Source organism: Pseudoliparis swirei, chromosome 13 (assembly GCF_029220125.1).
Source record: "Pseudoliparis swirei isolate HS2019 ecotype Mariana Trench chromosome 13, NWPU_hadal_v1, whole genome shotgun sequence".
Classification (NCBI taxonomy): domain Eukaryota; kingdom Metazoa; phylum Chordata; class Actinopteri; order Perciformes; family Liparidae; genus Pseudoliparis; species Pseudoliparis swirei.
In genome coordinates, this window is record NC_079400.1 from 4,468,880 (window position 1) to 4,480,136 (window position 11,257).

Below are 11,257 nucleotides of genomic sequence, written 5' to 3' on the forward strand. Positions count from 1 at the left end.
AAAGTCTCCCGGCCTTAAAACCGTTTTCTCTCAACTCATGGCCGATGTTCTGCGTTTTGAAGGTCAGCATAGCCTCTAAGATGTGTTCAGGATCAGGATTACGTTGGTTTTATGCTACTATATATTGTTCTTAGAGGGTGGTAAAGTATCACGTGCCAGATGAAGTCACTCTGTCACTAAAAAGCAGTAACTAGGAAACCAGGACACTCAGTGACACATAGTGTGTGTTTACCTAATAATTAGGGAGATATAAACTGTCTTTAAACAGCGTTACTAATGCAAAAAAGCAGCTTAGTGTGCAGATAAATCACCAGAGGTCTTGCATTCATTAACAAGCATCAACACTAAAGCAAACCAACTTTCAATCATTCTTGATCTGAGTAAAATCAAGCTGGGAAACGTCTGCGGCCTGAATCAACCAAACTCCACTTCAGCCACGAGTGCCACGGCCTCGTGTCCCTTCATGCTAACGCTGCTCGGCCATCCTTGATTCTCACTGTTTGGTCCGAATTGAGATGCGAACAAAAACATCAAAGCTTATCAATAATGATTGCGAAAGGTCAAAGATGATGCCAAAAAAGAAAAAAACACAAGTGGTCAGGGGTGGGCTGAGTGAAGCCACCGAGAGCAGGTGTGGAGGTGGACTGGATTTGAAAGAGTGGAACTTAGTGTTTGTGTTTTCATGAGGTGTCGTGAGCTTAATTGAGAGCAACGTCTGCAATAACCCATGAAACAGCCATCTGGCTTACAGAGCAACTTCCCGGGTGGAAATTCACCTCCGTTTAACCCTCCTGTTACCTTTAGGGTCAATTTGACCCCATTCAATGTTTAATGTCGGTGTTCTTTGGGGTCAATTTGACCCCAGGCTGTTTTTCACTGTGTCAAACATATAAGAAATATCAACTTTTTAATATATTTAAAGGGCTATTTAGGTAGTCAACAAACAAACATAAAGTACCTCACACTTAAACTTGGGAAACAATATTAATTCTAATAATTTTCTGGAGGTTTTAATTGCTGGGGTCAAATTGACCCCGAGGGTAAAATATGTCAGTAAATATAAAGGTAACAGGAGGGTTAAACATTGAATGGGGTCAAATTGACCCTAAGGTAACAGGAGGGTTAAGAGGCTGAGGAACAGGGAGAGTTGCTCTGGGAGGAAGACACACTGGACTCGACTGAACTGCACAGGAGGAGAAGCAGGTTCCATTACTGCAGAGCACATTTCTCATCAGCTGTTGTCTCTGTCCATGTTAACAAACTCATTAACCAATCAAGGCGTTCAGGAAGTAAATCAACTCACAGGATGAACACGTCCTGTCTGGGGTCAAAGGTCTCATTACCTGTAAGTGATAGCACCTGCCTTTCCATGCGGGAGCGTTGGTTTTATCCTTCCTGCCTCAGGTTTTTCAGGCCAATCTCGGAAGTTAATAACATCGCACTGGTTCCCCTTGACAAAATAGATGTGGGATTCTTGATACTCACACGCTTTGTTCAGCAAGAATACCATCACAAACAAACGCAACCTTTCAGATGTTCACCTTCGCATTGAAAATGCGGAAGGTTATGTTTTGATCGCCGTGTATTTATTTATTTATTTGTATGCGTGTTACTCGCATAACTCAAGAAGTATTTAACCGAATCGCATGAAATTTGGTGTGATGATTGGTTATTATCCGGGGACCATTTGATTAGATTTTGGGATCAATCGGGTCAAAGGTCAAGGTCAAGGTCATGAAAATGTCAAAATCTTCTTTTTACCATAGCGCAGTCAATTTCTATCCAATTGGCATGCAACTAATGCAAAAATGTTCATAATTCAATGCCCAATCTTGTGATATGCGAAGGTTTGCGCTCTACCGAGTGCCCGTTCTAGTTAAACCATATATTTAATAGAATCTAAAAAGCTAATATCAGGTTATGAACAAACTACACCCCAGTCACATGAGAGTGAAACGGTGTAGACACAACACGGCTATAAATGATGAGATGACATTTTATAGCATTCTGCAGCAACCAAGGGCGGAAATGCTAACAAAAGGCCCGCAGATAGCTTAAAACATTACATTTCAGTATGTATTGCTTTAGCACCCTACATCTATACCAGGGGTGCAGTTGCAGCTATCTCTGTGTTAATAGTGTAGTTAGCTAAAGCACTCGCGTAAGCATTACTGCTTTCGGATGTATCCACTGTAATTCAGATATAACAGTTGCATTCTTTCATGCAGCTTTAGCGTAACTTAAAGAACTAGAACGGGCACTCGGTAGAGCGCATTCCTTCGCATATCACAAGATTGGGCATTGAATTATGAACATTTTGGCATTAGTTGCATGCCAATTGGATGAAAATTGACCGTGCTATGGTAAAAAGAAGATTTCAAGATTCAAGATTCAAGAGATTCAAGATGTTTTATTTGTCACATACACACACAGGGTGTGCAGTGAAATGAAAGTGGCAATGCTCAGCAGGAATGTGCAAGGGCAACAAGTACACACTATTTACAATTTTAAAAAAACAACACAATATTTACAGTAAGTGTGTGTGTGTGTGTGTGTGCCTAAGAGGGGCAGTTGTGTGGGTCTATGTGGGGGTCCTGGTGAGGTCGGAGTTCACAATCCTGATGGCCTGAGGAAAGAAACTCCGTCTCAGTCTCTCTGTTCTTGCAGCGTGACTACGGAGGCGCCTGCCTGACCGCAGCAGCAGCTGAAACAGTCTGACCTTTTCATGACCTTGACCTTGACCCGATTGATCCCAAAATCTAATCAAATGGTCCCCGGATAATAACCAATCAGCCCACCAAATTTCATGCGATTCGGTTTAATACGATTTGAGTTCTGCGAGTAACACACACACATACAAATAAATAAATAAATAAATAAATACACAGCGATCAAAACATAACCTTCCGCATTTTCAATGCGAAGGTAATTATAGTCAGACTAAATCTGATATTTGGACAAATACTGAGGGTTAGGATCGCACAGTTTCACATTCTTCCTGCTGATGCTCACTTAATTGTCATCTTAAATGCTGTTTTTTTCTCGTTTGGCAGCTTATGAAAACTTAGTTCTGGGTTCACTAACCTGTGGCAGTGCATCCCATAAATACGGCAGCATTAAGGCCTTTCTATGGTCGGCTACATTGACCCCCCCGTAATATTAATTTGATGATGGAAACTTCCATTGTCCTGATTTTCCAATTAGGTAATTCGGTAAAGCCATAAATTGAAATGTCATGATTCAGACGCCTGTCTACGTTGACGAGCCGGAGAGGGTCAATTCAAGGTCGGAGGCTCTAATTTGTGGGATAAATACTGTTATTAAGTTGTTGTACTTGTGTGCGTAAAAGAGGTGCTTGATGTTATGGTTGCTCGGGAGCAATCAAACCAAAATAACATATTTCCAAGCACTGGTGGAAAACCACCTCAAAGATGACCTTGTCGGATGATGACAAAGAAGCAATTCAATCAATCTATCACATTTTTTTCATTTATGGGACTGGATACAGGCGATGAAAAACATTAAAAATATCCTCTGATATCTCCAGTAATTACAGTAATGCTGGATATCGTGCAGGAGTGGTTTAATTGTGTTAGCTAAAGAACTAATTTGGCAGCAACACACAAACTCATTTCCACTGTCACATTAGATATACAATTACAACCTATGTGCCAAATATAATCCGGCTGGTAATAGTATTTCCAAAAGTACTTTGTATCTTTGTGTTTGAAATATCTTTGGATAAATACATCAAAAACATGTTCTGAAAGAAGCGTCAAATAATTATTTCTGATGTACTCATAAATATATATATAATTATACCCAGTTATTACCTTAATTAGATCTTTACTTCTGAAAACCAAGATTAATATAAAACTTACTTTAGGGTTGTTCCATCCTGCAGAGCTCTTTGTGTATTCTACAATGCCACTCAAGACAATACTTAAGATTAAAAAAAGACGAGTTTGAAAACTGTTCAGGGGAAAGGGGTTTGAAGCTAATCCATCTTTATGAAAACAACTTTCTTGATCTCCTTTTATTGTGTGTGAGAATGAACAGTAAATTGCCCTGGGCCTCTCCGAAAATACTCTATTGAAGCAAAGAAGCATATGTGAAGCCTCCAATCGTAATTTCCCAGTGTAGTATTCTTGTAGTTTTAACCCAGGGGGCCTATTTTCTTCATCCTGCTTAACCTCGAAGACTCAGAGGATATATGTGCTAATGTTTCACCGTTCAGACTCGGAGCCCTGGAACTCAGTGTGCCATCTCTCACCTCTGGACTCTGAGTGGCGCTCCTTCCGGTCACAGACCATGCATTAAACATGCCGTCTCAGTGCACCTTCTTCATTCTTAATGGTCCGGTTGACTGGGAGTGTAAACACGGCCGGAACCTGAGGATGGTGACAACATGACATAGGGAGGAGGAGGAATAACACCAGAAATCAGGCGCGGTCATCAAAGGCTGCAGCCGGAGCGTTGATAGTCTGAGTCACCCAAGTCGCCTGATTCAAAAAATAATCCGGTTTGAAAAATGACTTTCAACTATCAGTTGAATCCATTACTTTCTATGTCGAAGAGTGTTTTTTTTAAAAGTCTAAAAACCTAAAACCAAGGGGAGCAAACCAGATTGTGAGCACAGCTATTTATAGCTAAAGCTGAACAATGCGTCAAAATTCGTTCCCTTTTTTCTTCTTTTTTCCGGGCGGTACAGAGACGGGTACAAACAGGTGCAGGTTAAGTTTGAGGTCACTGAAGGTCAACAGCAAAAACACAAGTCTGGTGCGACTTTGATGCTCAGGCAAGAAGGCAGGTTGTACTCGGCGGGGCTGATGAGGGAAACTGGAAACAGATGACGAGGTGTGAAGGGAAGGTCACGACCGCAGGGAAAGTCTGAGGGCATCTGGGGGACGCGGAGAAAATGGAAATGAACGAGTTTGTGGAGGAGCGGGGCTGCAGGGAGAGACAGTCGAGCAGAATGTGTTCGGTTTTGGTTCGGTCTCGCGGTTCAGCAACGCTAAAGATAGAGTCAGCGATCAGCTGGTGAAAAAAAAGTGGGAACTCGAGAGTGTATGTTGGACTTACGGTCTTCTTCTCTTGAAGAGACGCGTGTGTAATATCCTATCACGTGCACTGAATTAAACAGACACTAAGAGGGAAGTGAGGGATTATTTATATTTGCGTGTGTTTAAAGCGGGGGTCTGGAAGGTGGGTTTCTCCTTCACGTCTGCCAAGCAGCAGAACGCTTTACTTCTCCCTGACAGTGCTCTGCTGATCCTTCTGCCGGCCTGTATAATCAAGTGCTATTTCGGGCACATGCATTTGAATTTGCATTTTAACTGATGTCAACAAGGACAGTAAAAATCTGGTGATATTCAAGAACAAATTTAAAGACATGACTCTGGAGAAGTACAGATGTAACAGCATTGATGATGCATCATAAGTAACGGTTAATGGGGACTATTTTAGTTTTTTCTTTTTATTGTTTTATGTAAATATGTATGTGTGTGTATTTATGTATGTGTGTGGTGTATGTGTGTGTATTTATGTATGTGTGTGTATGTATATGTATGTGCATGTGTATATGTATATATGTTTATGTATATACACTACCGTTCAAAAGTTTGGGGTCACTTAGAAATGTCTTTATTTTTCAAAGAAAAGCACAGTTTTTTCAATAAAGATAACATTAATCAAAAATACACACTATACATTGTTAATGTGGTAAATGACTATTCTAGGTGGAAACGTCTGGTTTCTAATGAAATATCTCCAGAGGTGTATAGAGGCCCATTCCATCAACGATCACTCCAGTGTTCTAATGGTACATTGTGTTTGCTAATCGCCTTAGAAGACTAATGTCTGATTAGAAAACCCTTGTGCAATTATGTTAGCACAGCTGAAAACAGTTATGCTGGTGATATAAGCTATACAACTGGCCTTCCTTTGAGCTTGAAGTTTGAAGAACAAAATTAATACTTCAATTATTAATCATTATTTCTAACCTTGTCAATGTCAGCAGCAAAACTGAAGCCCTCCTTGTTGGCACTCAACACCAGGTTCAGACATTATCCATAACTCACCTCACCCTTGACAGTCAGGTCAGGTCTCTCTCCTATCACCAATCTGGGAGTTCGGTTTGACCTTTTGACCCTGACCTTGACATACCATAAATTCCTGTACCAAACCTCCTATCATCATCTAAAAAACATCTCCTCACTCACTCCCCATTAACAACCCTGTCAGACGAGAAGAAGCTTTGTCTCCCTTTGTCTCCTCAGACTGGACTACTGCAACTTCTGCACTGGATCACTCACCAGAACATCACCATATATCCAAATATCTAAACAGCGCCTCCTGGGGGAGTCCGGAATATGACCATGACCACCACCCCATTCTCAAATCACTGCACTGGCTCCTCATTCCGGATTAACTAAAGGTCCTATAAAGTCACATATATATGCATCAATGTACATGCACCCCCCCACCCCTCAGCTAGATTCTCCCCTACCCTCTCCACCCCTCCACCACACAGCTCATCGCCGGCTCTTTCCTGTCCCCCGACACCGCTCCGCACCATGCAGGCTGGCTTGGCCTTTTGCGGCAGCGCCACCACGCTTACAGTTTCTGACCACCTGACCTGAACCCAGACACTGAAACTACAGAAAACTGGCCTCTTTTCTTTATTCCTTTTTTCTTTTTTATTGAGTTAATTTATTGTCATTTGGATTTTTTTGATTTTTTTCTTTTTTTTTCTTGCTTTTTTTTTTTTTATTTATTTTTTTTATTATTTTTATATTTTTATGTGTGTCTTTGAAGATTCTTGCGATAAAAAGAAATGTAAAATTATTATTATTGACTATATGTTCTATGAAATGTTCAATTCATTTGATAAATAAAAGTGAGTTTTCATGGAAGACACAAAATTGTCTGGATGACCCCAAACTTTTGAACGGTAGTGTATATATATATATATAGGTATATGTATATGTATGTATATGGTTCTCTGAAATAAGTTTTTTTCGTGAAATTATAGGTTAGGGCACTTATAAGCTTGATAGCTTCAGCCTTGACCCTTTCGGTAAGCCACTTTCTTCTTTTATTGAAATTTAGATTTTTGTATATTATTGCTGATCGAAATAAACTAAACTAAACTAAGCTAATTCTTGCTATATTGTCGAGGCCCCAGTGCTGCAACCACCACCCGTACTGCGAAGCCCAGTTCTAACAGGGCAAAGAGCTGAGAGCGAAGAGTCAAGGCAGGAGATGACAGCGTAGCAACTCACATATTGAAGGAAACATTTGACTTCCTGTTCTGCAGCATCAGCTTCTTGGAGAACCGGCTTGGATTTGTTGCCCCAAACTAAACCGTCAACGTCTTGTTGTGATGTTGATGGATGTCGCGTGAAAGGAGGGTGAAAAATGATTCGCTAAGTGGGAGACCGACACTCAGCCGTGCAGCCTCTGCTTTTGGTGGCGGTTAGAGAAAGAGAATTTGAGCGAAGATATTTCATCCTCATCTGCTCATTGTTGTGAAACCGAGAGAGAGGGGGACGGAGCGAGAGAGAGAGAGAGGGGAGAGAGGGAGAGTCAGCAGTTTTATGGAATGTAAGAGAAGCGAGATGTTCTGCCAGTTGCTCACATTTCCTTCTCTCTCTCTCCACGGAGATGAAAATCACATTTGATCCAATTTGATAACAGAACTGGGTCATGATTTGAGAAATGTTCCTCACACCACACCATGGACACAGAGTCTCTCTCGCTCTCTCTCTCTCTCCCTCTCTCCCTCTCCCTCTCCCCCCTGCCAGCAGCTTCTCCGTTGCCAATTAATTTCATTGGGCGTTAATCACATTATTTATGGTCATTAAGAACAAGGAGTCCTCTCAGGCTCGGCTCTGTAAAGCCACATGAAAGATCTCGGTGTATTTCTGTGGCCCTGAAAGGAGACATTTTCAGTTTGGATTCAAATGATGGATTTAGGTGTGAAGTTACACGTTGAATATGAGGTAAAAGTGCAGCAGTCAGCAGTAAATTAGTGCTTTTTTCTTGATGGTGTGTTAGTCATGCTAGCAGCTCGATGGCTGGAACTGTCAGTCCACCTCTTTGGCCTGAACATTGATTACCAAATTAAGTTTAATTTGAAGAACTTTGAACAAGATCAGATCAAAACTGTTACAAATACCGTATGCCACTCATATCAGCCTCAGCTTTGTGTTTATTAGTGTAACCTAGTGGGAACGCGAATGTTAGCATGTTATGTATACATACATATATATATAATATGTATATATATATATATACATACACATATATATGTGTATGAATATATATGTATATATACACATTCATACATATATGTATATATATACACACATATATATATATTAGGGCTGTGAAACGATTAAAAATTTTAATCGGGTTAATCACAGGTTTTTGTGGATTAATCATGATTAATCACATATTACCGATATTCTCGGTATATTTTGTGAGAACATAGAGATTTATGACAAAAGACGGATATATACATTTATACATTCTTCTATACAATGGTGCTGCAACTCAGCAGTTATTTAGCAGTTTTCTTCCATATGGAACATTAATACATCTTCATCCTAAACAGAATGTTTAACCCTCCTGTTACCTTTCGGGTCAATTTGACCCCATTCAATGTTTAATGTCGGTGTTCTTTGGGGTCAATTTGACCCCAGGCTGTTTTTCACTGTGTCAAACTTATAAGAAATATCAACTTTTTTATATATTTAATGGGCTATTTAGGTAGTCAACAAACAAACATAAAGTACCTCACACTTAAACTTGGGAAACAATATTAATTCTAATAATTTTCTGTAGGTTTTAATTGCTGGGGTCAAATTGACCCCGAGGGTAAAATATGTTAGTAAATGTAAAGGTAACAGGAGGGTTAACCTCTTCCACTCCACTGAGGATGCCGGCGTCCTTAAGCCCCTCCCCTTCCCTTTAAACGGCTCGCTCACGCAGACCACGTCAATAAACATGGGCATGTTTGGTATCCCAGCATTCAACATATCCTCATCTTTGCAAAGAACATATACATTTTCTTTTATTTCGTAATAATTTTTCACAAGAGGAGCCCTAACACACAATGTCTAAAGTCGCGATCAATGCAGCAAGTCGGGTCTTGCAACATTTCGACGGAGAAAACGTACAGAATACACTTTCTAAGTAGATGTATTAGCGGAGGTATTAGCGGAAGTACTAGCGGAAGTTAGCAAAGAGCTAGCGGAATCAGAAAAGGTAAAAAGTTTTACAAAAAAACTTTTTTTTTGGTGCGCTGTGTCTTCCCTGACAGTAACGTGTTGAAGCCAGGAGACCGCGCTGTCTTTGCCCGGGCCATGAACACGGTGATTTGCTCCGTTTTTGTTTGACTACATTTTATGAGTAACAGTTAGGGGGGTGCTAGTGACTTTTCATGCGCGAAGACCGGCATCTGAACTCTGCGGCAACCGCGATCGACATATTGAGCACCCCTGCATTAAAACATTGGTGCAAGTGACTTTTTTTCGTCCCGATGTGCGCACACACGCCGGCATCCGGCGAGACGGGGATCGGAGTCGTGTTAACGTGACACTAGAGACAGAATGACATGCTGCTGGAGAGACGACCAACAACAGACGGATTGGAAGCTCATTCTGCGCATGCGTTAAATGCGTTTAAAAAAATAACGAAGTTAAACCTGTAATTTAATTAACTGAGTTAACGCGTTATTTTTCACAGCACTAATATATATATACAGGACTGTCTCAGAAAATTAGAATATTGTGATAAAGTTCTTTATTTTCTGTAATGCAATTAAAAAAACAAAAATGTCATGCATTCTGGATTCATTACAAATCAACTGAAATATTGCAAGCCTTTTATTTTTTTTCATATTGCTGATTATGGCTTACAGCTTAAGAAAACTCTAAAATCCTATCTCATAACATTTTAATATTTCCTCAGACCAAGTAAAAAAAAAGATTTATAACAGCTGAGTGTTTGTCAAGGCTCAGGAAACCCTTGCAGGTGTTTCGAGTTAATTAGACAATTCAAGTGATTAGTTTAATACCCTACTAGTATACTTTTTCATGATATTCTAATATTTAGAGATAGGATATTTGAGTTTTCTTAAGCTGTAAGCCATAATCAGCAATAAATCAGAATAAAAGGCTTGCAATATTTCAGTTGATTTGTAATGAATCCAGAATGCATGACATTTTTGTTTTTTTAATTGCATTACAGAAAATAAAGAACTTCATCACAATATTCTAATTTTCTGAGACAGTCCTGTATATACACACACAATGGTGGAAAGTCACTATTTAGGAATAAGATGAACAAACCCCTCTATAAAAATCTTCAGAATACAGAGAGAAGTGAAAACTTGATCTAAGAAAGTTTAATAAATGTTTTCACCAAGGTGAATAAGATAACTATTTTTAACAAATATATCTAACCATAAACCTTCCCAGTTAATTGCTTATATAAATACAAAATATATAACAATATATAACCCCTAAAAATTGATCAGTAGATGAAAAACATAGTTTTTGCCTCTGATGCAATGTTATAGATTAAGGTAGCAGTCATAACATATGAGCTAATGAATGAATTAACAATAACAATGCCATAATATAACAATAAAAAAGGCCCAGTATACATAATTACTTTACTTTGATACTTTTAAGTACATTTTTTTGCTAATATTTCTTTAGTTGTAAAACAATATTCTTAGTGTGGTCTTGGTTCTTTAACTTCAGCACAGTGAAGTATCTGAATTCTTCTACCATCTTTGGCTTAACAGTAAAAGCAATATTTCTGTGGTAAAGCAACACAAAGAACAGAACCGAGTAACAAAGTATGAATTACTTCTCGAATAAAAGAGCACACAATTTGACAGTTTGTCTGACTTTATTGAGAGATGTGAGCATCAAAGGGCAGCTAGCCATGCAAAGAACTAGCCTGGTAGTGTGCATTAAGGTGAGAATCCACCCGGGTAATACTGATCCTGAGCCAATCTCGGTTCTAGTGAAGGTAATGTTTAGGATTAGTTTGGTGCTAAATGATCCAAGATGGACACTTTGTTAAAGCAGGAGTTCAAATTCAAATAGCACTGGTATATACAGACAAGTTGGTGGCTACGCAAGAAGTAAACTAAAGTACAAAATATAGTGAGTGACTAGAACTGTTGTGCATAGTATTTGAAAAGATTTGTGCTGGCAGGGCTGAATGGTAATTGAGCAAA